At 40.9% G+C, this 26925-nt stretch overlaps 1 protein-coding gene across 6 annotated transcripts in view; it reads left to right on the forward strand.

The window, feature by feature from the left end:
* Positions 1 to 26925, forward strand: part of PLCL2 (phospholipase C like 2) — a 247619-nt gene that overhangs the window by 92717 nt on the left and 127977 nt on the right. Inside the window, exon 1 of one of the 6 annotated variants that reach the window (XM_039522887.1) lies at positions 3746 to 3811. The exons of the other annotated variants lie outside the window; for them this stretch is intronic. The gene's annotated coding sequence lies outside the window, so the exon portion shown is untranslated. Of the gene's footprint in view, positions 1 to 3745; positions 3812 to 26925 lie in introns of those variants that run through there. 6 annotated transcript variants of the gene reach the window in all.

Raw genomic sequence — 26925 nt, forward strand, 5'->3', positions numbered from 1 at the left:
TACTTTCTCGGAAAGGAACTTTACAATGTTAGTTACCTTTCATAACTATTCTGGACATGTTCCCTATTCTGAGAACCAGAAGAGAGGTAGCATAGAGCAGCGGTACAAGGTGAATAGTTGGGGAGCTGGTTAAACTGGATTAAGAGCTGCTATATGCTAGTAGAGCAGTGAAACGCAGCTAGAGCAGATGTAAGAACTTCAAAACCCTGCTCTTGCTAGAATGGTGGGAAACTGCAATAGTACACATCAAAGCCATTTCTGGTCAGAATAGCACTTCTCTCTTCAGCTGTTCTCCTGTGCTCTGCTGCCATGTAAGCATTCTGCTGCTTCTCCAATATCTTAGGTCTCCTCAATTCAAGAACTTCTGGTCCTTGCTGTTGCCTTTGCCCAAAAGGAACTTCTACTTCAGAATAATGTAAGTGCTGTTCTTTCCCCCCACCACCATTCACCTCTTTCTTCACTTTCAGGGGCCTCCATCCACAGCTAGAAGGGATGGTTCCTCCTGAGTTCTTAAAATGGCTGTATGCTGTGACCCCCATCTCTTCTCCTCTTACTTGATATACTTCATCAAGGAGTTCAAGCTGACCTGTGTTACGTCAGGGAGAAATTTCTTGCTGGGTTAAATGAGTTATTGGGACTCATTAAGATTGAATTTTGGATACATGTACTTGCTGCCTGTGGGAAACTGCTCAAGCTATGTTTTGTGCCCATTGGGGGAAAAAAAAGAAAAACAAGTGATCTTAAAATGAAATTCAAAGATTGTTCTCAGTGACTCTCCGCAACAGGGTAACGATGTGGGACTAAAGGCGACTAAAGAGATCAGTCTGAATTTGAAAGTGTTGGAGACCTTCCTGAATGATTCATAACTAGCGAACCCTCAGCCTAAGTAGAAGACAAATTAAAGACACTTTTCTCCAACCACCACTTTTCTAAAAGCTAAACTCGCAGAAAAAAAAACTTTTCTCACCCCTTCTGAAGAAGATTTAGGCTCCATCAATTCTGAAGCATTAGTACTGGTGAAGACAAAATAAGATGCAAACTGTTCCCATTCATCCCACTTCTTTTTGGCTTGGAAGACCAAGTTAGACAAGCAGTGATAAAGAAAAAGCATTAAAAAAAACCAAAAAGCTTCATTTAGGGCCAGCTCATTGCCAGTAACAAGGGGTAACCTTTCAACCCCTGAACCTGATGGCTCAGAAGGAGAGATTGTCTTTTCCAGAGAACCCAGAAACAGAAGAATTGAATCCTCACTTGGAAGGAATTATAATCCTTGGCATTGCTTGGAGCCTCTGTATTATCATTAACATGTTTAGAGTAGTCTTGGCAAGAACAGACTCCTTACTGAATTCCCCTTCTTCCAAAGAAAACACTGAAATTTGTTCATCTCGCAGAAGATTTTCCCTAGACTGTCCACTTTACATCTGTGGCTAACAACACAAAAAGTGGATAAGCTATGTAGTGAACCTCTTGCAAGGCACCTGTCTGGGCGATCTGAAAAAAAGAGATGATGCTCTACCTCTAAGGCTTACACCTACTAAGATATATTCTTAATCTCAAAGCAATTAAATATCAAAACATCATCTTAATAGCAAAGGAATTAAAATACAGTCCCTACAGGGATTGTAATTTACAAGCTTCTATTGGTTAATCAGACACATCCATTTTATTACTGTTGCTTTTGCTATAAACTCTATTTTCTTGGCTGCTATTTCTCCATATTTGCTAGTCCTCTGGATACAGCAAGAATGCTGGGATAAGTCCACAAAAGGTTGGTAACATGCTTCTCTGACTCTTGAAGCACATACAACTTTGGACATGTGAGGTATCAGAAGTTATCCAAAGGGGCTATGATACACAATTCTAGCAATTTCTAAAAATGTTTACTTAGTGGCCAACCCTCCTCCCCAACCCTCTCATAGGGGAAAACATCCGGTTAGTGCCTCCATTATCCCAGTATTCAGAACAATATGCTGGAGTTGACACTGGCATATAATCAGTACTTTTTTAGGTTTCCAGAAAGACCTTTTCAGTGTTGTCTTCTGGGCATTATTTTTTTTCAAATATTAGCCTTTTTGGACTTCATTGCTTATACCAGTGGTCCCCAACCTTTTTGTGGCCACTAGCACATTCATGTTTTCAGAAGAGTTTGGCAGGCGCCAACAATTACTCACATACAGGGCCGGCTCCAGGCACCAGTGGAGCAAGCATGTGCCTGGTGCAGCACATGCTACGGGACGGCATTCTGTCCATTCTGCAGAGTCGGAGCATTTTTTTGTTTTGTTTTTTGGGTTTTTTTGGCGCCAGTTCTGGGCAATGCAGAGAGAAGCTGGAGAGAAGCTGGGAGGATAGAGAAGCCTGCAGCCCCGGAGTTCTCTGTCCCCAGCAGGTGTGGGGCTGCAGCTTCTCTCCCCTGCTGGGCACTAGGCAGGCACACATAAATGCCCCGGCGGGCACCATGGCACCCACGGGCACCACGTTGGGGACCACTGGCTTTATACAGTCCTGTTAGCAAGATTAATGCATTTGGTTGTGACCAAAGAAAATGTATGCCCACTTGGTATTTCCTTTTTCCTTAACTAGTTACATCTTCCAGTCTTACATATTTATTTTTCAGTCAACATGCCTCAAGTTGGTTCTTTTGGTGCTCTAAAACTATGTTAAAAATTGACTGTAGATTGCTGATAATGTGGCTAGTAATTGTGTTGTAGCTAAGGAATCATTATCAGAAGGCTTTTCCAGGAGATACAGTTGTTAAATGTTAACAAAAAGACAGCCATGGGCCCCGATCTTGCAAAGACATACAAATATGCTTAGCTTTGAGATTTGACAATATTTAACATCAACCTTAAATTGCTTAATTTAACATTAGTGATATTCACTGGTATGATTTGTCTGCTTAATGCCACTTCGAAGCAGTGCAAAGTAGGCAGACCATATTGGCTAGTTGAGGGAAATTTATAGCTGTTTTGTCCAACTCTCCACATTTCCCTGCATGTGCTCACACATCAGTTTCCTCTCCCTCCTGCACCCCCTACATTCCGCTTCACTCCCATTGGGAACAATGGGAAGCAGCAGCCCCCTTTGCTATGGGCAGTTTATGTCCTTAGTCCCATTGAAAACAATGGGCAGTGGTGGCCATTTTGGACTAGGGCAATTCTTCATGGGTTTCTCTGAGGGTGGGTTAAATTCTTCATCTCCTAAAGAATAAACTTTATGATAAATATTGGTGAAAAAAGATTGATTAATTCTAATTTTCTCCCCCAAGTCTACCCATTGCACCAGCTCTATTCAAGGTTCTCCTCTCTGCCAGTTTCTGTCTGTACAGATATTGCCTGTCATTTAGGACAAAAAAAATCTGGTTAGATTTTTTTGGAGGACTAATTTTAAAATGTATTTTTATTCATAAATAAATTAACAAATCTATTTGTCAACTCTCTGAAAATTCATTTTGACTTTAAAAAGGAAGCTCTCTAATTTTGGAGAGGACACACTGAATTCATCATACGTAAGAAAGTACTTGAATCTCTGCTTTAAATGCAAACGTCAATGTAACATTAACTATGGAGGCATGACTAGGGTCTCCAGATAGCCGGTGAGTAGTCTCTTTTATGTCATTTAAGCACATGTGTAAGTTCCATGCCTCCTTCCTGCCCTGCCCCTCAAGATTGGGTCCTAGCTTTGTTAACAGTTGTACTTCATTTTGTTTCCCTTTCATATAAACTTTTGAGGTGGAATTTTCGAAAGTGCTCCATATTGACCTAATTTTCTTCCCATTGAAGTCAATGATAAAACTCTTTCAGCAGAAGCAGAGGTAAGCCAAAGTTGAATGCTCTTGAAAAGCCTTAATTCTTTCTTTTAAAATGCCTTTAGTATGAGAGGTTGATTTAGGAAACTTCTGCTTTACACCTATGAGGTAATCAGCTGTGAAGAAACAAATCTTATTTCTGAAGTTGAGGACAACTGCTCTGGGTGTTAAGTGTATTTTTTATTTAAAATATTATAGGTTAGCAGAAAATTTCAGGCCAACTTGAACCTGTTTTCCTATGACTAGTTACGTTGACACAAATAGGTTCAATTTGATGGTTGAACAGTTTTAAATTCAATTCAAGATATACAAGAGCTAAACTGGCAAACATTTAATGCTACCATCATGATATTGTAACCTTCATGATGATGTCAGCTGAGGCACTTTGTGAACATATACTGTACACTCTGACATTCCACCAGTGATTAAGGGATTGGGAAAGAAAAGTGTTTCTCTATTTGACAAAGCAGAGGCAGTCCCAATTTTATTTCTCATTGACCAGAAAACTCAGTATGCAAGTAGATTGTGTATTTGGCTTCTCTAGGGCCATGTTGTGGTTTTCTGCAGCAAACAAATGCAGGCATTAGGCAGAAAGTCTTTTGACCACAAAAGAAATTAAACCAATGTGCAAGGTGGAATGTACAGGCTTTGCATGCAATATCTGAACAGGGTAACAAGCAAGCCGGTCAGAAGACTTGAGAAATTACCAGCTGGGAAGGCAGCTGCGAACATGGTTACTGATGGAAAAATACATCCCTGAGCTTGGCATCTGAGCTTACAGCTGCCAAAGACACCAACACATTTATGGAGAAGAGGTTAGAACAAGCAGTTAATACCACAAGCAAGAAGAGGCGGTGCCAAGGTTGTATAGAATTTATGTACGTCTTTTATACTAGTTTTCTCTCTAACTACATATAGAAGACAAAACTGCTACTAACACATTTTAGGTTTCAATCAGACCAGGCACCAATTGGAGAGAAGGGATTACATTGCAAACATTGATAATAAAGAAGGTTTTGGTAGACACTGACTAAAGAGCAAAATAGTTGTCTTTCTGTATTTACAGCTGTAAAAGGCTTTCTGAATTTGTCTTCTCCAAACAGGAGTAATGGACTGAATAAGAAATTGTCCCGGATAGAACTACAAAATAGTGGGGCTTCTACCAGTGACAAATATTGAACATTTCAGTGTAGTTTTATTGCTCTGATTTAACACGGAAATATGTATGTTGCTGCAGGAACGAGTATTTTTAATTATAAAATTTCTGTTTTTTTCCCCTTGCTTCTTTATTTTTTCTTGCTATCTTCTCCCATTCCTTCACTAACAAGTTTTATACATGAAATTATAGCAAACCTTTAAGGAGAATATGTCAAGATCATTTCTGTGGTTCTCAAACTATGTATCTTTTTAAAAGGTAGAAATAAAGAACTTTCAGGAAATTTAGTAATATTTCTACTAGGTTTTTTTTTTTTTTGCATGACTTAATCTTTTGGCTGTACCTATTGCTGTGTGTTCTGGTCTTTCAAAATGTAAGATAGAAAGTACATTAATATGTTTTAACATTAAGAATAAGAAAATATATGTGGCATAGACAAGTATTTTATAAACTCATTGTGAGGGAGTGATTTGTAAAATGGTAAAGAGCCATCGGGACAAGCAGAGTTTTGTTGTTGGTTTTTGTTTTGTTTTTGTGTTCACAGTTAAAAGAAAAAAGTGAAGTCAGTAAAATTGTATCAGTATTGCAGTTTGCACTTACTAATACAATAAAAATCAGCAACTGTTGTAGCTTAGTGTTGTGTATATATAATAGTGCAAGGGTCAGTCAGATAAGAGCAGAAAATTAGCATCAGTAGTGTGTGTGTGTGTGTGATCTATCTGAGAGAGAGAGATTGCATGTGTAATTGTCAAATTAAGTAAGACATAGTAAGACTGTAACATAAATATAGTAGGATCGATGTTTACAAAGGGTTTATTTATGAAAGTATTTCTTTAGTGTCACTACAGCATTACTTTGTTCACATTACCTCTGTATGTACATCCCTGTTGAATTGTTTCTTCTTCTATTTGTCTGTATACAAGAGAAGCTTTTTAATTTTTTGTGGACAATGTTATGGTTCAGTTTTTGTTTAAAACTGAGATAGAAGAAGTAAAAAGCTTGTAAACATAAGTATCAGGCCTCTGTTTTCAAAGAAAATCGTGCTGCATTATGAACTACAAGGTCAGTGAGCAAACACGAAAATGATCTCCTGAAACCATTCACTCTGCATAATTTCAAGTCAATTGATATCACAAAAGAATAGTGGGCAACTTCCTTTTCTATTTTATTATACATTCTCTTAAAATTTTAGATAAACATTACCCATCAAATTAAGTATGATAAAAAAAATTGGACTAACAGTAAAAACACTTGTATGCTTGAATAGAAAAAGTAAGTAATCCTTTGAAGTTCTTCACAAGAGCAAGAGGTCAGAATGACACAGGAAGAATGAACATATTAAGATTTATGTAGGCTCTTTTTTTTAAATACAAGACCTAAATGTTTTCCTTATTGTACCCTGTTGCAGAGCATAGCAGGATGCAGCTGACCCACTCCTGTTCAGTATGTACCCAGCTATTGTCAGTTCTTTGTAATCAGATAAATGGACCTTGTAAAGGTTTTAAAAAAAATAAAGATCCTCCAATTACAAAACCATTCTTCTAAGATGGCAGACATTCAAAGTAATGTTCAACATGTTCAAGACTACCAATAACTGAGTATTTACTTGAGAGAGAGAGAGATACGATACAAGTGCTTACATAGTCTCCATTACCATAGCATCTGAGCACTTCTCTAATTTTAATAAATTTGTCTCACCTCAATTCTGTGAAATAATACACAGAAATAAAGTTGCAAAGAGTCCTGTGGCACCTTATAGACTAACAGACGTATTGGAGCATGAGGTTTCGTGGGTGAATACCCACTTCGTCGGATGCAGTTCTCATTCCTTGGTTGTATTAGGACTTCACCAATGTAAAGTGGCTCTAAAGCTGGCTTAGCCAGCTACTGGAAGATTCCAGGCCCCCTCTCCCTGGCAGTGAGTTCATTCTTATGGTTTATCAGCTCTTTTGGGCTATCCTCTGCTGGAATATATGCTTTAAATTGCACCAGCACTGCATGGCTCATGCTTATGGATGTACAAATGTCCTTTGTGTCCTTCAAGCTGTGCTGAATGCTCTTCTGTCACAAGCAAAGATAAGGCACAAGTTGCATATGAAGTCTGGCAGAACTGAGAATTGAATGTAACTCTCCTAAATCCTGGTCCTATGGCTAAATCAGAGGACTCTCCTTCCTAGAGTATAATGTTAGGGATTCTTTCAACTAAAGTACAAAACTGCCCTTAGTTCTTCTTTCCTTTGCCTCATTGTTTGATCTTCAATCTGGATCAGCTCTTCCACTCAGAAAAACAGACACTCATTGAACCTTGTTTTCATTAACTACAGTTTCCTCTCTGATCTTTCTATTAGTGTTCACTCTGTCTATTCACCAGCTCTTTGCCTTGAACTTCATCCATCTGTCTCCTTCCTCAAGCCCATTCCTCCAGAGTTCCTGTTATCTCCCATCCATCAGTGGCTATCATTTGTCTCCGGCTCCCTCCCTTTCCACTCAGTCATGGTCTCTTCCACCTCAACTTCATCACTCCCACTACTAAATATTCCCCAATAATCCTAAGACCTTGGTTGCCATAATTTCCACTTCCTATGCTTATGCTGTCATGTTGCTGAGTGCCTCTGGAGGAGGACTTCCTCCAGTATAAATTTGTCCACGTCTCCTTCAGTTCTGTCATCTTCCTAATCAAACAGCACTACTTCTCCATCCTCATTGAATCAAATATCTACACCCCAGCTGCTTATTTGCCACCTTTGACTCTCTCCTAACGCCCTTTCCCTACACCTGTTTTGTTTTGTCTCCCTTCACATAATCTTGCAGACTTTTTTCAAACAGAAAATAAGATCAACATGACCTTCCTCATTCTGCTCAATCCCCCAACTGTCTCCTCCTTCCAGGTTGCCAGTGCTGTGGTTTTTCATTCTCTAATCACTCCCCTGTCTCAATGAACCCCATCTCCTCCTGTGACACTGTCAAACCCTGACTTTTCTTTTTATTTATAATTTTTCTCTAGTTCCTTCCCCTCACAAAAGAAACATCCTCAACTAAAAAAGCTTGAGTCCACCTGCCTGACCAACTACTATGTCATCTTCCTTCTCTTGTTCACCTCTAAATTCTGCATCTTGGCAGAGGGGGTGGGTAGACAAGATGACCTTTCTGGTCCTGTCAAACCCTATGATTCTAAATTAATTGAATGTGCTCTGCCTACAAGAAGAGGAAAGATGATCTTGTGGTTCTGACTCAAGAGTGATTGGTGCAATACCTGGCTTTGCCATAGACTTCCTGTTACCTTGGTTGAGACAATTGAATATGTAGAAGTAGTTTAAGCTGGAATTAATTGAACTGCAAGACAAGTCAGGGCTCTAGTTTTCAATATTTTTTTTAACCTATAGTAGTTGTGCAAAATTCAGATAAGAGACCCTATCAGTAGTGGCATTGAAATAAGTCAATATTAAAAATATTTATAATTTAGTTGATTATAAATTCCAATCTAAAATTTATAGCACAGACTTTTACATTATGCAGTGGTTTTATAAAACCTGATTGAAATCAGTTATTGGAAAAAACAACCCAAATTATTTAAATCACTGTACCTTGTTGGGCTGTCTAGATATTTAGCTTACTGTAGTCCAGAGAGAGCCCACTGATGCTGATTTATTCCTATCTTCACCCTAGGTAAACAGAATATATGCTATTCCTATAAATGAAGGTATTCTGGAGCTGGTAAGACACTTCTGCTAATCCCTGTTTTAATTCATCCTATTTCAGGGTGGATTAGCCATGTATATCAAGTCCCTCAAACAGATTTTTGAATACTTTTGGCTCTCACCTGGCTCTAGCCTCTCTAGTAATATTGGTGGATAAGCAGTAATTCCTCTGACATACTGCAGGGTAAAAATCATCAGCTATAAAAATATACTTGTTAAATCTGACTTCCTCATATTGGAGAAGCTGCTGTCTTTTTAAAATCAGATCTGATTTGAAGTGAAAAAGGAAGTTAAATCAATTGAGTCTGAGGGTCAGATGGTGGCAAAACATGCTTTGGAGGAAGCATAGGATGCTTCTGGTACTATTGCCAAGGCAGTGGTCAGAGTTAGTATGGATCAGCCTTCCTGGTTAAAGAGCTCCAGTGTTTCAAAAGAAGTTCTGACCATAGTAGAAGTCCTTTATGTTTGGGAGCCCAATTTAGTGAGAAGATTTATGATATCCTGCAGAAGATGTAAGGTTCTTTGGCAACCCTCCCATCTCTTGGCTTTTGTAGCCTTCTGGGAAGGAAAAAATCCACTTCTTTCTGTTTCCAGAGGCAAAATTTATCCTGACATTGAGTAGACCAGAAGCACATTTCCTTCAGTCAGATCCAAGAACTAATGCCATCCATCTGTGGGAACCTGGTCTGCTACCCTGGGCTGCAGGCAAGAAATTTGATGGAGTAATTGAGCATCTCCACCCAGGTTTCTCTGTGAACTTGTAAATTTACCTCTTGGGGACTTTCCTGGTGATATAGAACAGACTTACAGCTCTAGTATTTGTTAAGTTACAGAATCTTGTTCTAAACCCATAGGTTAATTTTTGGTTAGTTTGCGGTTTTTTAAGGTTTCTTTTCTAAGACATTGTAGATTCATAAAATACACCTCTAACCTGATATAACGCGACCCGATATAACACAAATTTGGATATAATGCGGTAAAGCAGTGCTCTGGGGGGGGGGCGGAAGTATTTTTATGTGGACAAACAAATTTCGCCGAAGGATAAGAATTTAATATTCATGTTGAGACCAATTTTTTTTTATCCTTTCTTTCTAATGCAGTAGCATATAAATTAAGGTTTATGGTTAGGTCAGTGGCCTTATCAAATTTAATGGAATTACATTAGCTTTATACCAGATTAACAAAGAAGAATCAGGCCTGTATTCTGTCTTTTGTATTGTTTACACACATACATGCCAGAGCTTCTGGTATATCTGCTATAATGATGAGAGGATCTGTAAGAATCTTGAATAGTTATAAAAAACTGTCCCCTAGACCAGGGGTTTTCAAATTTCTTTGCACCACGACCCCCTTCTGACAACAAAAATTACTACATGACCACAAGAAGGGAGACTGAAGCCTGAGCCTGCCACCCTGGTGGAGGGGCAAAAGCCTGAACCCCACCTTACTACATGACCACAGGAGGGGGGACTCAAACCTGAGCCCTGTCACCCAGGGCTGAAGCCAAAGCCTGAGCCCCACCTCCGAGGGCTGAAGCCATCAGATTTCACCCATGGAAGGTGGGGCTCAGGTTTTGGCCCCAGACCCCAGCAAGTCTAAGCCAGCCCTGGCGACCCCGTTAAAACGAGGTCCCGACCCAGTTTGAGAACTGCTGCCCTAGACAAAAAGTGAAATCAGTTTGACCATTTATTTCTCTGGGAGAACAACTGTAGTTCCAGCAGAAGTGTATCTACCTGTCTTAACAGTTGCTGCAGAAAAAGACTAAGTTTAGCTAACTTTCATACTTTCCACCAAATCTTTTATAAAAGTATGTATTACAGCAGTTGCTAGAGGACTGCTATCAAGTCTCATTGTTCTGGGCAATTTACAAACATACATAGTTACAGCTCTTGTCCTGAAAAGCTTAGTCTAAGAATACAACATACACAGGGTGAGGAGAGAGGATACAATCAAATAGATCACATTTTAATATACATTAACAAATAAAAAATTACGCATAATAAATTAATAAATGTCACCTCACTTAGGCCCCTCAACCACCATAAATTGTCTGATTTCTCAGAGGTGTGGTAGGAGAGGTGGGTAAAACACTTTTTTGGACAAACGAAAGTACTGAGATTCACAAAGATACTTGTACTACTGTAACTAGCTTTGAGACTTAAGGAGCACCCATATACCTTTTCCTTGAACATTTCAGAATGATTTCAAGTGAGTTGATACACTTAGCTATAGGGTAGTCTTTTCTTCAGCATCACAACCTGGGATAAATAGAATAAAAAGAAATTTGATTTCAGTTTGAGATTGTTTTTGATATTTGAGAGCCAAATTCTGTCCTGGCTTGCACCCATGTGACTCCTGAATTCAGTGGAGATGCATTTGGGATGGTGGCAGAATTTGTTCCTTTAGTAAGGGAATTTCTTTCAGAACTACAGCTAATTATGCATGTAGTATCAGTAACAAAAATAGTATCAATATTTCTGTTCTGCCAGACATTTGTATTCTGGAATAAAGTTACTTAGTTTCATCAACATAAGAGAAGTCCACAGAAGTTTGTACGACAGTAGAACCTCAGAGTTACAAACAGCTTGGGAATGGAGGTTGTTCATAACTCTGAACAAAATATTATGGTGGTTCTTTCAAAAGTTTGCAACTGAACATTGACTTTGAAACTTTACTATGTAGAAGAAAAATGCTGCTTTTAACCATCCCAATTTAAATGAAACCAGCACAGAAACAGTTTCCTTACCTTGTCTAATCTTTTTAAAACTTCCCTTTATTTTTTGTTAATAGTTTATGTTTAACACAGTACTGTACAGTATTTGCTTTTTTTTCTGTGTGTGTGTCTCTGCTGCTGCCTGATTGTGTACTTCCGGTTCCAAATGAGATGTGTGGTCAACCAGTCAGTTCACAACTCTGAAGTTCTACTGTATGTCTACCTTCATCAGTAATATAATATGGATAGAACAATAATAGTTCTTTTCAGCGTACGGCAAATCCAAAGTATTATTTATTTTAAGAAGAGGAACAAAGCATTAGAGAAAAAATATTTTAAAACAGTATACAGGTATCTTATCTAAAGTTTATCATCCCCAGTGGTAACAGAGGCAGGCCTAACTTCTTTATACACTCCCAGCAGGATGCTTGTATCTGAGTCTGTTTTTCTGGAGCTGTTACCATTTCTGAGGGAGGTACTCTTTTAAACACTGCTGTAGTTCTTTTATTCTTGGGTGTTTATGTTGGCTAGACAGGAGGCAAAAATCATCAAAGCTAATAAGCCTGGAATTGTCCCTTTAAACATTCTCAAGTATTTGCTCAGAGGTGGCTTATCTTGAGTCATTTATTTCCTTCTGACCTGCTTTCCCAGACACTCTTTGTTAAGTTAATCTGATATACAGTAGAACCTCAGAGTTACGGACACCTCAGGAATGGAGGTTGTCCGTAACTCTGAACAAGACATTAGGGACTTCAGCCACTGTTGGGGGGAGCAGAGCTCTGGGTAGTGCAGGTGTCAGGGCTTCTGACCCTCATGAATATCAGGGCTTTAGATATTTGGGTAGTGCTCAGGGCTTCAGCCCTTTGGATCCGCTCCCAGTTTCAGCCCTGCGGGGGAAGAGGGAGGAGCTAATCGGCAGGGCCAACCGGTGGGTACTGAACACCCGCTGTTGTTTTTTTTCCCATGGCTCTGTTTCTGGTTTCAGCGGGGGTTGGGGAGCACCCAGGGCTCAGGGCTTTAGCTATGGGTGGGAGAACACTCGTTTCAGCGCTCCCCCCGTAGCTAAATCCCTGAGCCCCAGTGCCCCCTGTGGGGCTGAAGCTGGGAATAGAGCCGCAGGACTAAAGCCCCAAGCACCAGTGCTCCCACTGGGTCTAAAGTCCTGAGCCCAGCGCTCCCAAGGGTCAAAAGCCCTGACCCCCCCCCCAAAACACACACACTGGGAGCCCTGACCCACTGCAGCTCTAACACCCACCACCTCCAGCTGAAGCCCTGAGCCCCTGGGCTAAAGCCTCGAGGCAGTAAAGTATTTGCTTTTTTGTGTGTCTCCATTGCTGTCTGATTACTTCCAATTCTAGACGGCATCTGGCTAATCGATAAGTCTGGAACTTTGAGGTTCTACTATAGTCATAACTAGACCAACATACAGTATTCATAAATTATTAGAGAAGCTCCAGATCAGTCACCGTCATGTACAGATTTCTTATATCACATCATTTTTTCAAAGTTGACACCCTCAGGTAAGCTTGGGAGAGCCTATGTGGTACTGAAATAGATGACTCCCAATAGAGCAATCTTTTTCTAACTAATAAGGTAATATCCATTTTACTCAATCTTTGTGCAAAAAGTGCATGTTGCTCTATAGGCGAGAAACACATTTTTCTGACATGTGAGTCTAATGTCTGAAAGTGTTTACCCTAGAATGTAAATTGATTGCATTAGTGGTATACCTACTCAGAGTTTAGGAAATGTTGGGAAGGTCCATGTAAGTAACTACTTAGGCATTTAGAGGACATTGATGCCACCAGATAGGAATACTTTACTGCATATTTAGAGCCAGAGAAAGAGCATAGATCTCCTGACTCCTAATCCTGTGTGTGAATGATAAGGGTATTCTTTGTCTTCGTGATTCAATGAGAGATGCAAAGAGTTTATAGTACTTTAATACCCCTATTGAGACACCAATTAAAAATATAAAAAAGGAACATCTTAAAAATTCTACAATTCTACTTTTCACCATTTATATTGTTTATGCTTTGCACTACACTCAGTTTGGATAATGAATACAGACAGTTAATTCAAATGGTTTGCTAGCATAGTCTGCCATGTTTGAGCTTTAGATACTGTCCTGTTCTTAAGAACCTCCAGTGACAAGATTCTACAACCTTCCCAAGCACTGGAACAAATTGCTTAACTATCCTGACAGTAAGTTTTTTCTAACATCCAACCTAAACCTCCCTTGTTGCAATTTAAACTAGGGCTCTGAAGCAATTAAAAAAATTAATCATGATTAATCATGAGATTAAAAAAATTAATCGCGTATAATCGTGCTATTAAATAATAGAATAAAATAGATGTTTTCTGCATTTCCAAATATATTGATTTCAGTTACAACACAGAATACAAAGTATACAGTGCTCCCTTTTTATTTATTTTTTATTACAAATATTTGCATTGTAAAAATCAAAAGAAATAGTATTTTTCAATTCCCCCATTACAAGTACGGTAGTGTAATCTCATTATCATGAAAGCTGAACTACAGATATAAAATTATATACAAAAAAACTGCATTCAAAAATAAAAAAAATTAAAACTTTAGAGTCTATAAGTCCACTCAATCCTACTTCTTGTTCAGATAATCGCTCAGACAAACAAGTTTGTTTACAGTTGCAGGAAATAATGCTGCCTGCTTCTTGTTTACAGTGTCACCTGAAAGTGAGAACAGGCGTTCATATAGCACTGTTGTAGCCAGCATTGCAATATATTTGTGTGCCAGATGCACAAAGATTCATATTTCCCTTCATGCTTCAACCACCGTTAAATTTTTTTAATCACGATTAATTTTTTGAGGTAATCATGTGAGTTAACTGCGATTAATCGACAACCCTAATTTAAACTCATTACTTCTTATCCTATCCTCAGAAGTTAACAAGAATACTTGTTCGCCCTCTTCCTTGTAACAACCTTTTATGTACTTGAAAACGGTTATGTCCCCCCCATAGTCTTCATTTCTCCAGATTAAACAAACTCACTGATGAGGACACAATCAGTGTGCTTGTGTCTGTTTGCATGCATGAACATGCGCACACAAAGGAACAATGAGCTTTTCTCCTTCTCCCCCACACTGATCCATTTACTTCTTCACTGTGTTCTTCTATCATCTAGTGCAAAACATGATGTTCACCTAGTAAAGTATCCTACTTACCCATAGTTTAAGAAGAGATCCTTTTTCCTGATCAGGAACATGAATCTCCTTTTATATAGAAATGTTTTGAAATAGCAACAAAATAGATGGTGTGAATTATACCCTGATGTTGAAAACAGGTATTCATACCATATACTGAAATTAAGAAAACCACAATATTCCATCTTTATTTCACTTTTTTTAAAAAACAGACTGCTTTTCTTGCATAGGTGGAAGAACACCAAGACAGAGAGGAATGCTCAATTTCAAAGTATAAGTATCAAAGGCACACAAAGTAATTCTTCTGCTACTCTGTGCTGATTAAATCTCAGCTGGAGTATTATGTCCAGCCACACTTCAGGAGAAGGGCAACAAAAATTATTAAAGGTCTAGAAAACATGACCTGTGAGGGAAGATTGGGTTTGTATAGTTTGGAGAAGAGAAGACTGAGAGGGGACATGATAACAGTTCTCAAGTACATAAAAGATTGTTAAAAGGAGGAGGGAGATTATTGTTCTCTTTAATGTCCGAGGACAGGACAAGAAGCAATGGCTTAAATTGCAGCAAGGGCAGTTTAGGATGGACATTACGAAAGACTTTCTATCTGTCAGGGTGGTTGAGCACTGTAATAAATTACCTAGGAAGGTTGTGGAGATTTTTAAGACCACGTTAGACAAGACACCTGTCAGGGATGCTCTAGGTCAGGGATCAGCAACTTTTGGCCCGCAGCCTGCCAGGGTTTGTTTACCTGCCATGTCTGCAGGCTTGGCCGATCGTGGCTCCCACTGGCCGCGGTTTGCCGCTCCAGGCCAATGTGGGCTGCGGGCATAGGTGCCAACGTTCTCTATCACCGGTGGGTGCCCGCGCCCCCCCGCCCCTGGCCCCAGCCCAACTCCACCCTTTCCCCGCCCCCATTCCAACCCCATCCCCAAAGTCCCCACCCTAACTCCGCCCCCTCCCTCTCCCTATTGGATCCCTTCCCCAAATCCCTGCCCCGGCCCCACCTCTTCCCACAATGCGCTGCGTTCCCCATCCTTCCCCCTCTCTTCCTGCTCCGCGAATCAGTTGTTTCACGGCACAAGGGCTGGGAGGGAGGAGGGAGATGCAGGACGCGGCAGCGCGCTTGCAGAGGAGGCGGAGGTAAGCTGGAGCAGGGAGGGCGGGGTGGGGAGCTGCTGGGGGGTGCTGGAGCACCCATGGAGTCAGCACCTATGGCTGCGGGAAGCGGCACAGGCCGAGGGAAGTGCTGGCTGCCACTTCCCGCAACTTCCATTGGCCTGGAGCCGCGTACTGCAGCCAGTGGGAGCCATGATCACCTGAACCTGCAGGCGCGGCCGGTAAACAAACTGGCCCAGCCCGCCAGGGTGCTTACCCTGGTGGGCCGCGTGCCAAAGGTTGCCAATCCCTGCTCTAGATAATACTTAGTCTTGGCATGAGTGTAGGGGACTGGACAAGATCTCTTGAGATCCCTTCCAGGCCTATGATTCTATACATAGGAGTTGTGCAGAGTATAACGATAGCTTTTCCTTTTCTGCCATAGCACTGAGCCAGTACAGAGAACAACCTTGAAATTTGTCTAATTGGCTCTAAAATTGTGGTTTCTTCTATCTGCATATATGAAGTTTGAGACCTATGGAACAAGACCTATGGATTGTAGGTTTTGATCCAAGTTGCTATAAATAAAAGAACTATAGTAGATTGATTTATTAAACTGACAGAGCTTTAGCTACAAATAATCTTTTTCTTCAGTGTACAGCTTTGCCTGACTTTTATTCTTTTCTAACAAACATGACTAGAACTAATAAACAGGTGATACTGCTGTTCTGAAGGCCAAGGAAGATGCTAATCTTCGGTACAAAATGTAACTGTATTGAAAACAGATTCAGGTTCAGGCACGGCTGATAGGAAAGGGAAGAAGCTTCCAACAGAACACTGCACAGTGTTATCTAGATGCAGGAAGTATCACAAGAAAATTTTTGGTGGGCTCAGAGTGTGGCCATCAACTCTTGCTGGTGGCCACTTTGATAATTTTTCCTAAAATACTTAATTAACTTTAGGAAAAACAAATACATATGCACATATACATGTCCAAATCATTTAAATTTATTTATGTAGGTTTTTATTGCAGACTCGATAATAAAAATAATGTACAGTTGTCTCTATTCTTTACTGGACCTAAACAGAATAAAAACTAGGGCTGTTGATTAATCACAGTTAACTCACGTGATTAACTTAAAAAAATTAATCACAGTTTTAATTGCACTGTTAAACAATAGAATACCAATTAAAATTTATTTAATATTTTGAATGTTTTTCTACATTTTCATATATATTGTATTCTGTGTTGTAATTGAAATCAAAGTGTATATTTTTATTACAAATATTTGCATGTAAAAATGATAAAAGAAATAGTTTTCAATTCACCTCATACAAGTACTATCGTGCAATCTCTTTGTCTTGAAAGTGCAACTTACAAACAGGGCTGTTGCAAAGATATTTTGTGCCCTAGGCGAAACTTCCACCTTGCCCCCCCCACCCCCGCATCACTTATTAAAAACTTTAACAAGTGAACACTGCATAATATGGCATTGTTCATTAGAATTAATACATGTAAATTTATTAATTTAATTATTTAGTCTACATATTTAATGAAAATAAATGAATAACCTTGACAGTTCTGACACTGTTATTGTTTTCACTTTGCACAACATAGCATGGATCTTAAAATAAATCACATACATTATACACAATACACTGTCACAGAGTAACATGTTATAATTTAGAATTTATTTTTCCACGGGGAAGGGAAGCAGACCGGGTTCGGTCAGTGGGGGTTCGGGTTTGGCTGGGGAGTGCAAGGGGAGCAGACCGTTCAGTCACTGGGAGGATTGGGTTTGGCTGGGGAGGGGAAGGGAAGCAGACCGGGTCTGGGTGTGGAGGGGGGCGGTGGGCAGGGTAGGATTCAAAGATCCGCGAGGTGAAATGGGCACTGTCCTCTCCAGTCGCTGGCATGCAGCAGCAGTGGGCCAAGTTCACTTGCAACAGGGCAATGGGAGCGTATGGCCTGCTTTGCCTTCACGAGTCTGTCCTGCTCTCGCTCCAGCAGGGGGGCGTGGGAGTCAGGCAGGACTGTGAAGGCAGAGAGTGCGCGTCTCTCACGCCAAAGCAGAGTTGGGAGGGTAGAAAGCTGGGGCGCAGGGAGGTGGGTTAAAACGGCTTAGCCGCCCCACCACACAAGAGAGCCCGCAGACCTGCCAGCTGCGGCCTCCCTCCCTTCTCTCCCCAGGGAGCAGAGCCTCTGCCTGGAAAACCTGCAGCCTGCTCTCCGTGGAGCATGCCATGTGCAAGCCGGCCCCGCTTGTACCACACTGACAGCACAGCTCAGCCCCAGCGGGGGGTCTTACACTTCCCACCGCAAGCTGCTCCACTCTCCTTCTGGCTGCTGCTATGCAATCTACAAGACAGAGGATCTAGTACTGTAATAATGTACCTACCAACAATCAGCAATCTGTCCAATGATCGATTCACAATCAAAGGACTTCGCTGGCTTTCTAAATGGCAGGAGTCGGAGAGCAATTCATTGGGAGTGTGATTCTTATCACCTCCCTATAATCTGCGATCTAATCAAAGGACTTTCCTAATCACTGGTTGCCTAAATGGCAGGAGAGCAATTCATTGGGAGTGTGGTTCTTATCTACATCCTCCCTACAGTCTGGGATCTGCAGCCTGCTTCTTGATTGCTATCTGGTCCTATTTTTAGGCACTGCTTTTTGGCGCCCCACCAAATCTCGGCGCCCTAGGCAACTGCCTAGTTTGCCTAGTGCTTGCACCGGCCCTGCTTACAAATGTAGATTTTTTTTAAATTTTTTTTTAGATATCTGCACTCAAAAACAAAACAATATAAAACTTCAGAGCCTAGAAATCTACTCAGTCCTACTTCTTCTTCAGCCAATTTCTCAGACAAACAAGTTTGTTTATATTTACAGGAGATAATTCTGCCCTCTTCTTATTAACAGTGTCACCAGCAAGTGAGAATAGGCATTTGCATGGCACTTTTGTAGCTAGCTTTGCAATGTATTTACGTGCCAGATATGGTAAACATTATTATGCCTCTTCATACTTTGGCCACCATTCCAAAGGACATGCTTCCATGCTGATGACGCGCCGTAAAAAAAAAAAAAAGTGTTAATTAAATTTGTGACTGAACTCCTTGGGGGAGAATTATATGTCTCCTGCTCTGTTTTACCCACATTCAGCATATATTTCATGTTATAACAGTCTCGGATGATGACCCAGCACATGTTGCTCATTTTGAGAACACTTTTGCTGCAGATTTCACAAAACGCAAAGAAGATACTAATGTGAGATTTCTAAAGATAGCTACGGCACTTGACCCAAGGTTTAAGAATCTGAAGTGCAATCCAAAATCTGAGAGAGACGGGGCGTGGAGCATGCTTTCAGAAGTCTTAAAAGAGCAACACTCTGATGTGGAAACTACAGAACCTGAACCATCAAAAAAGAAAATCAACCGTCTGCTGTTGGCATCTGACTCAGAGGATGAAAATGAACATGGATTGGTCCACACTGCTTTGGATTGTTATCGAGCAGAACCTGTCATCAGCATGGATACATATCCCCTGGAATGGTGGTTGAAGCATGAAGGGACATATGAATCTTTAGCGCATCTGAAACATAAATATTTTGCTATGCCAGCTACAAAAGTGCCATGAGAATGCCTGTTCTCGCTTTCAGGTGACATTGTAAACAAGAAGAGGACCGCATTATCTTCTGCAAATGTAAATAAATTTGTTTGTCTGAACGATTGGCTGAACAAGAAGTAGGACTGAGTGGACTTGAAGGCTCTGAAGTTCTATATTTTATTTTTGAATGCAGTATTTTTTGTACATAATTCTACATTTGTAAATTCAACTTTCATGATAAAGAGATTTCACTACAGTACCTGTATTAGGTGAATTGAAAAATACTATTTTTTTTTACAGTGCAAATACTTTTAATAAAAAATAAATATAAAGTGAGCACTGTACACTTTGTATTCTGTTTTGTAATTGAAATAAATGTATTTGAAAATATAGAAAACATCCAAAAATATTTAAATAAATGGTATTCTGTTATTCTTTAACAGTGCGATTAATTTTTTTAATCTCTTGACAGCCCTAATAAAACAAATGGTGGTGGTAGTTTTTTTTTTTTTACTTGCTAGCTAGTAAGTCTGTTTCTGTGAAATGTGGTATTTGTATGTTTATTGTATGTTTATGCTTTGCCCCCTTATCACTGCCCAGGAGGCTGTGGCTGCATGTGGCCACGATCTAGAATTAGTGTAATTTCTCTCAATTAGTATGTTGTATTTTAAATTTAAAGCTTTTTGGTGAAGAGAAGGGTTTGAAATAAGACCAAATGCACATAATTTGTGCATAAATTTAAAAGGGGAAAGTGCTTTTTGCAAGTAATCTGTGTCCATACTATGTTATGGCAAGTGCTTGAAACTGCCTACTGAATATGCATTGTAGCCACTAATAAAAGGGCATAGGAAATTTCTTCACGAACAGAGACTGGTAATCTTGTCTTTTCATTTCTGATAGAATTTAGACAAGTAATATAGTGTTTTGCTACATACCCTTGTAGGTGAGCAGAAGACACCACAAATTTTGTTGACTACATGTATCCTCTTTACACATGTGCCCATCACACATCATTTGAAAGTTTATTATGTCTACTTTAAGATGAAGAGTGATGTGGACCAGTCAAGTGGTGCTGTTACCATAGAAATGAGGATAAACAATGATACTAATACGTTAAAATGACCAGGTTATTGGTCTGTTAGTTTAAGGACTCTAAATATTGATTCATGACATAAAATTGGAAACCCATTGCTTCTTGTCCTGTCCTCAGACGTTAATGAGAATAATTTATTTCCCTCCTCCTTATAGCATCCTTTTATGTAACTGAAAACTGTTATCATGTCCCCTCTAGTCTTCTCTTCTCCAGACTAAACAAACCCAATTTTTTCAATCTTCCCTCGTAGGTCATGTTTTCTAGACCTTTAATCATTTTTGTTGCTCTTCTCTGGTCTTTCTCCAATTTGTTCACATCTCTTCTGAAATGTGGCGCCCAGAACTGGACACAATATTCTAGTTGAGGCCTAAACAGTGTGGGGTAGAGCAGAAAAATTACTTCTTGCGTCTTGCCTGCAACACTTCTGCTAATACATTCCAGAATGTTGTTCACTTTTTTGGCAGCAGTGTCACAGTGGGGGGAGGGATAGCTTAGTGGTTTGAGCATTGGCCTGCTAAACCCAGGGTTGTGAGTTCAATCCTTAAGGAGGCCACTTAGGAATTTGGGGCAAAAATTGGTCCTGCTAGTGAAGGCAGGGGGCTGGACTCAATGACCTTTCAAGGTCCCTTCCAGTTCTAGGAGATTGGTTTATCTCCAATTATTACCTTTATTACTGTTGACTTATATTTAGCATGTGACCTCCTATGACCCCCAGATCCCTTTCCACAGTACTCCTTCCTAGCCAGTCATTTCCCATTTTGTACATATGCAACTGATTGTTCCTTCCTAAGTGGAGTACTTTGTATTTGTCCTTATTAAATTTCATCCTACTTACTTCAGATTATTTCTCCAGTTTGTCCAGATCATTTTGAATTTTAATCCTATCCTCCAAAGCACTTGCAACCCCTCCCAGCTTGGTATCATCTGCAGACTTTATAAGTGAACTCTCTATGCCTTTTATCTAAATCAGGGGTCGGCAGCCTTTCAGAAGTGGTGTGCTGAGTCTTCATTTATTTACTCTGATTTAAGGTTTTGCGTTCCAGTAATACACTTTAATGTTTTTAGAAGGTCTCTGTCTAGAAGTCTATAATATATAACTAAACTATTGTATGTAAAGTTCATAAGGTTTCAAAATGTTTAAGAAGCTTCATTTAAAATTAAATTAAAATTCAGAGCCCTCCGGACCAGTAGCCAGGATCCGGGCAGTGTGAGTGCCACTGAAAATCAGCTCGCGTGCTGCCTTTGGCACCTGTGCCATAGGTTGCCTACCCCTAATCTAAATCATTGCTGAAGATATTGAACAGAATCGGACCCAGAACTGATCTCTGCAGGACCCCACTCAATATGCCCTTCCAGCTTGACTGTGAACCACTGATAAACTACTCTCTGGGAGCAGTTTTCCAGCCCGTTATGCACCCACTTTATGGTAATTCCATCTAGGTTATGTTTCCCTATTTTGTTTACAAGAAGGTTATGTGAGACAGTATCAAAGCCTTACCAAAGTCAAGCTTCCACCCAATCCACAAGGCTTGTTACCCTGTCAAAGAAAGCTATGAAGTTCTTGACAAATGCATGCTGTTAACTTATCACATTGTTATCTTCTAGGTGTTTGTAAACTGATTGCTTAATTATTTGCTCCATTATCTTTCTGGGTAGTGAAGTTAAAATGACTGGCCTGTAATTTCCTGGGTTATCCTTATTTTTCTTTTTATAGATTGCCCCTATATTTGCCCTTTTCTAGTACTCTAGAATCTCTCCCATCTTCCATGACTTTTTGAAGATAATTGTTAATAGCTCAGATACCTTCTCAGTCAGCTCCTTGAGTATTCTAGGATTTATTTCATCAGGCCCTGGTGGCTTCAAGACATCTAACTTGTTTAAGTAATTTTTAACTTGTTCTTTCTCTATTTTAGCCTCTGATTCTACCTCATTTTCATTAGCATTCACTATATTAAATGTCCGATCACTACTAATCTTTTAAATGAAAACTCAAACAAAAAGTCATTTAACACTTTTCTGTTATTGTCCTCCCCTCTTCCCCATCATTGAGTAACAGGCCTATCCTGTCCTTGGTCTTCCTCTTGCTTCTAATGTATTTGTAGAATGTTTTCTTGTTACCCTTTACATCTCTAGTTAGTTTAATCTCGTTTTATGCCTTGAGTTTTCTAATTTTGTCCCTACATACTTGTGTTATTTGTTTATATTAATCCTTTGTAATTTGACCAAGTTTCCACTTTTTGTAGGACTCTTTTTTTGAGTTTCAGATCATTGAAGATCTCCTGGTTAAGCCTGGGTTGTCTCTTGCCATACTTCCTATCTTTCCTACGCATACGGGATACTTTGTTCTTGTGCCCTTTTGAGTCCTTCATCACTAAGAAAATTTCAGGGGTTTCTAACTGCTGTATTGTCTCATTTCATAAATTAAACCCTGGAGGGCTAACACACAATATGTATTAAGAGACTACTATGTTAATTGTGTTGTCAGATGTCTTGCAGAATATTCTCTGGCCTATGCAGTAAGGTCTGGATTCTCAAAGGTATTTAGGTGCCTACCTCTCATTGAGCTCAATGAGAGGTAGTGAGAGTGAAGTGCCTAAATACCTTTTGAAGATCTGGGTCAGGTGTACTGTGCACTGGGCGTGTGTGTGTGTGTGTGCGCGCGCCTGTACATATGTAACTGGGCCAGAGGATTGAGGCAGGCAACTCTGATTATCAGACCCAGCTGGGAAGGGAGAAAGAGATTATAAAAGCTAGCAACAGGCTCTGCTTAGAAGGAGCTCCATCTGGGAGATAGACTACTGCAGTAGGCCCTGAAGCAGGAAATTAAAGAGAAGGACATGCTCTTCTTTCAGCAGTGAGAGAGACAAGAGGGGAAAGCCTCTGGGAGTTGTAGATCAGTGTTGATTTGTTTTTGGTTTTGGTGATATTTTGCTTAAGTTTTATGTTGAAGAATAAAACTGTGACCTGAAAGAGACTTGGGCATCATTCATCATTCATTCATGCCCGTCACCCCAACCGGGGTATGGGCCGCCAACCACAGATCTCCATAGTCTTCTATCCTGGGCCATTCGCTCTAGCTGGTTCCAGGTATAGCCCATTTTTTTGCTATCAACCTGAAGGTCGTGTCGCGAGGTATTTCTTGGGCGGCCTCTTTTCCGCTTGCCTTGGGGGTTCCACTGCAGTGCCTGTCTGGTGATGTTGGTTGGCTGCTTGCGTAGTGTATGTCCTATCCAGCCCCACCTTCTCCTTCTAATTTCTTCCTCTGCTGGGAGTTGATGGGTCCTCTCCAAGAGGTGGATGTTACTGATGGTGTCTGGCCAGCGGATTTGGAGAATCCTTCTGAGGCAGCTGTTAATGAAGGTCTGGATCTTCCTGGTGGTTGTTTTGGTTGTCCTCCAGGTTTCAGCTCCATACAGTAAGACTGATTTCACGTTGGAGTTGAACAGTCGAATCTTTATTGCCAAAGACAGCTCTCTGGAGCTCCAGATGTTCTTGAGCTGTAAGAAGGCTGCTCTTGCCTTACCAATCCTTACTTTGATGTCTGCGTCTGTGCCACCCTGCTGGTCGATGATGCTACCTAGGTAGGTGAAGGACTGCACTTCTTCCAGGGGGCTTCCATTCAGTGTGACTGGGTCGTTGCTGATGGAATTGATCCTAAGGATCTTGGTCTTATCCTTGTGGATGTTGAGGCCAACCTGTGATGATGTGGCTGCCACTACGTTGGTCTTCTCTTGCATCTGCTGTTTACTGTGCGAAAGGAGTGCAAGGTCGTCGGCAAAGTCCAGGTCATCAAGCTGGGTCCACAATGACCATTGGATTCCATTCCTACGCTTGTAAGTGGATGTCTTCATAATCCAATCGATGACGAGAAGAAAGAGAAGTGGTGACAACAAGCATCCTTGTCTGACTCCGGTTCGCACCTGGAAGCTGTTTGTGAGCTGCCCTCCGTGGATCACTCTACAGTGTATGCCGTCGTATGAATTCTTGATCAGGTTGACCACCTTTGCTGGGATGCCATAGTGCCGAAGGAGCTTCCAGAGGGTCTCTCGATCCACGCTATCGAATGCTTTCTCATAGTCAACAAAGTTGATGTACAATGAGGAGTTCCACTCCATAGACTGCTCGACTATGATGCGGAGCATTGCTATCTGGTCCGTGCATGATCTGTTCTGCCGGAAACCTGCCTGTTCATCTCGTAGCTGTGGATCGACGGCATCCTTCATTCTCTCTAAGAGGACTCGGTTGAAGACCTTCCTGGCACCGACAGGAGTGTGATTCTCTATAGTTGGCACAGTTGCTGAGGTCTCCTTTCTTGGGGATTTTGATGAGATATCCCTCTTTCCAGTCAGCCGGAATCACTTCTTCTTCCCATATCTTCTCAAAGAGGGGGTACAGCATTTCCACTGAAGCATCCAGGTCTGCTTTCAGGGCCTCTGCTGGGATATCGTCAGGTCCAGCCGCCTTCCTGTTCTTCATCATGGTGATGGCTTTTCTGATCTCATCTCTGGTTGATTTATCGCAATTGATTGGGAGGTCCTCATTGGCTGGGTCGATGTCTGGTGGATTTGGTGGTGCTGGTCTGTTCAGGAGTTCCTCAAAGTGCTCCGCCCATCTGTTCATCTGTAGTTCTATTCCTGTTATAGACTTTCCCTGCTTGTCTTTAACGGGACGTTCTGGCTTGCTGAACTTTCCAGACAGTCGCTTGGTAGTATCGTACAGCTGTTTCATGTTACCGCTGTATGCTGCCTGCTCTGCTTCTGCTGCCAGTCCATCCACATAATCTCTCTTGTCCTTCCTAATATTCCTCTTCACTGCTCTGTGGGCTTCAGCATACTCTTTTTGAGCTTTGGCCTTTGCTGCTCTAGTCCTGCTGTTGTTGACTGCTGCCTTCTTCTTCTTTCTGTCTTCTATCTTTGTCAAGGACTCTGCTGTGATCCACTCTTTCTGCTGGTGTTTCTTAATTCCAAGCACTTCCTGGCATGCTGACCTAAGTGTGTCTCTCACTTTCTGCCATCTGTTGAGTACACTGTCTTCCTCTTCCTCAGACCGATCCTGTAGTACTGAAAACTTATTCTTCAGCGTCAATCCAAAATCTTCCTTGGTCTTATGGTCCTTCAGAAGGTTGACGTTGTACTTCACTCTTCTGTCTGACGCGTCTATCCAGTTCTTCTTCAGCTTCAGCTTCAATCTGGCCACCACTAAGTGATGGTCGGACGCCACGTCTGCTCCTCTTCTAACTCTAACGTCCTGCAAGGATCTTCTGAACTTCTTGCTAATGCAGACATGGTCGATTTGGTCTTCTGTCATGCCTGCTGGTGATACCCAGGTACTCTTGTGGATCCGCTTGTGAGGAAAGATGCTGCCTCCTATGACCAGGTTGTTAAGTGCACACAGATCCACAAATCTCTCTCCATTCTCACTCATCTCTCCCAGAGCGTGGGTCCCCATGACTTGTTCGTATCCTATGTTATCAGGTCCAATTTTGGCATTAAAGTCTCCCATAAGGATGGTAATGTCTTTGTCTGGGAGAGTCTCTAATATTTTCTGGAGTCTGTTGTAAAAGTAGTCTTTGTCCTCCTCTTCACTGTCATTGGTTGGAGCGTAGCACTGAACAACATTCATCTTAATCCTCTTCATTTTAGTTCTGAAGACTTGGGCATGGCAGTGAGTTATTCCTGGGCTGGAAAAACAGACCAGCAACTTGCACCTTTTCAAATACTTTATGGGTATACCAAATTATTTGGCAAGGAAAGGGGTGGAAAAACTCTTTCTTTCTTTTAAAACCTTTTAAAATAAGAATGACGTTAAAGGCATAGGTCTCGAATACTTCACTGAACAATAATTCTAAGACAGCAGTGAAGTTCATGCCATACCTGTACAATATTACCCCTCTCCAAACATTTCCTGATAAAGTGGTGGTGTTGAACCACTGCATGTAAGCTAAATTCCAAGTGATTGTTTTTGCTCTCCCCCTCATGCTCTGTTGCTAGCAAAGGAAGGGAATGTTCATAACAGTGGACCAGAAGTAAATATTGGATTATTAGGGTCCCACAACAGGCAATGATTTCCTTTTTGGCAGATGGTTGCAGTATTGTTGTAGCTGTGTTGGTCTCAAGATATATGAGAGTTGAGGAGGCAAAGTAGTATCTTTTATTGGACCAACTTCTGTTGGTGGAAGGTGCAAGCTTCGAGAGTCACACAGCTTTTCTTCAGGCCTGGGAAAGATAACCAGAGTGTCTCAGATAAACACAAGTTGGGATAGATAGTAAGTTATAAACAGGGCTCTACCAAATTCACGGCCATGAAAAACGTGTGATGGAGTGTGAAATCCAGCTATTGTAGGGGATTATAAAAGCTAGCAAGTGGCTCTGCTCAGAAGGAGCTGCATCTGGGAGATAGGCTACTGCAGTACGCCTTGAAGCTAGGAGATTTAAAGAGAAGGCCATGGCTAGTGAGGGAAAGGACTTCCTTTTCCGTGGCAGGGGCTGCTCGCAGGGCTGGGTGAGATTCGCCTCCAGGAAACTCTCCCAGCTGCAAGAAGCTCCGCAGCTGCTGGCTGGGAGCCCACCTCTAAAA

Source organism: Mauremys reevesii, linkage group 2 (genome assembly GCF_016161935.1).
Source record: "Mauremys reevesii isolate NIE-2019 linkage group 2, ASM1616193v1, whole genome shotgun sequence".
NCBI lineage: Eukaryota > Metazoa > Chordata > Testudines > Geoemydidae > Mauremys > Mauremys reevesii.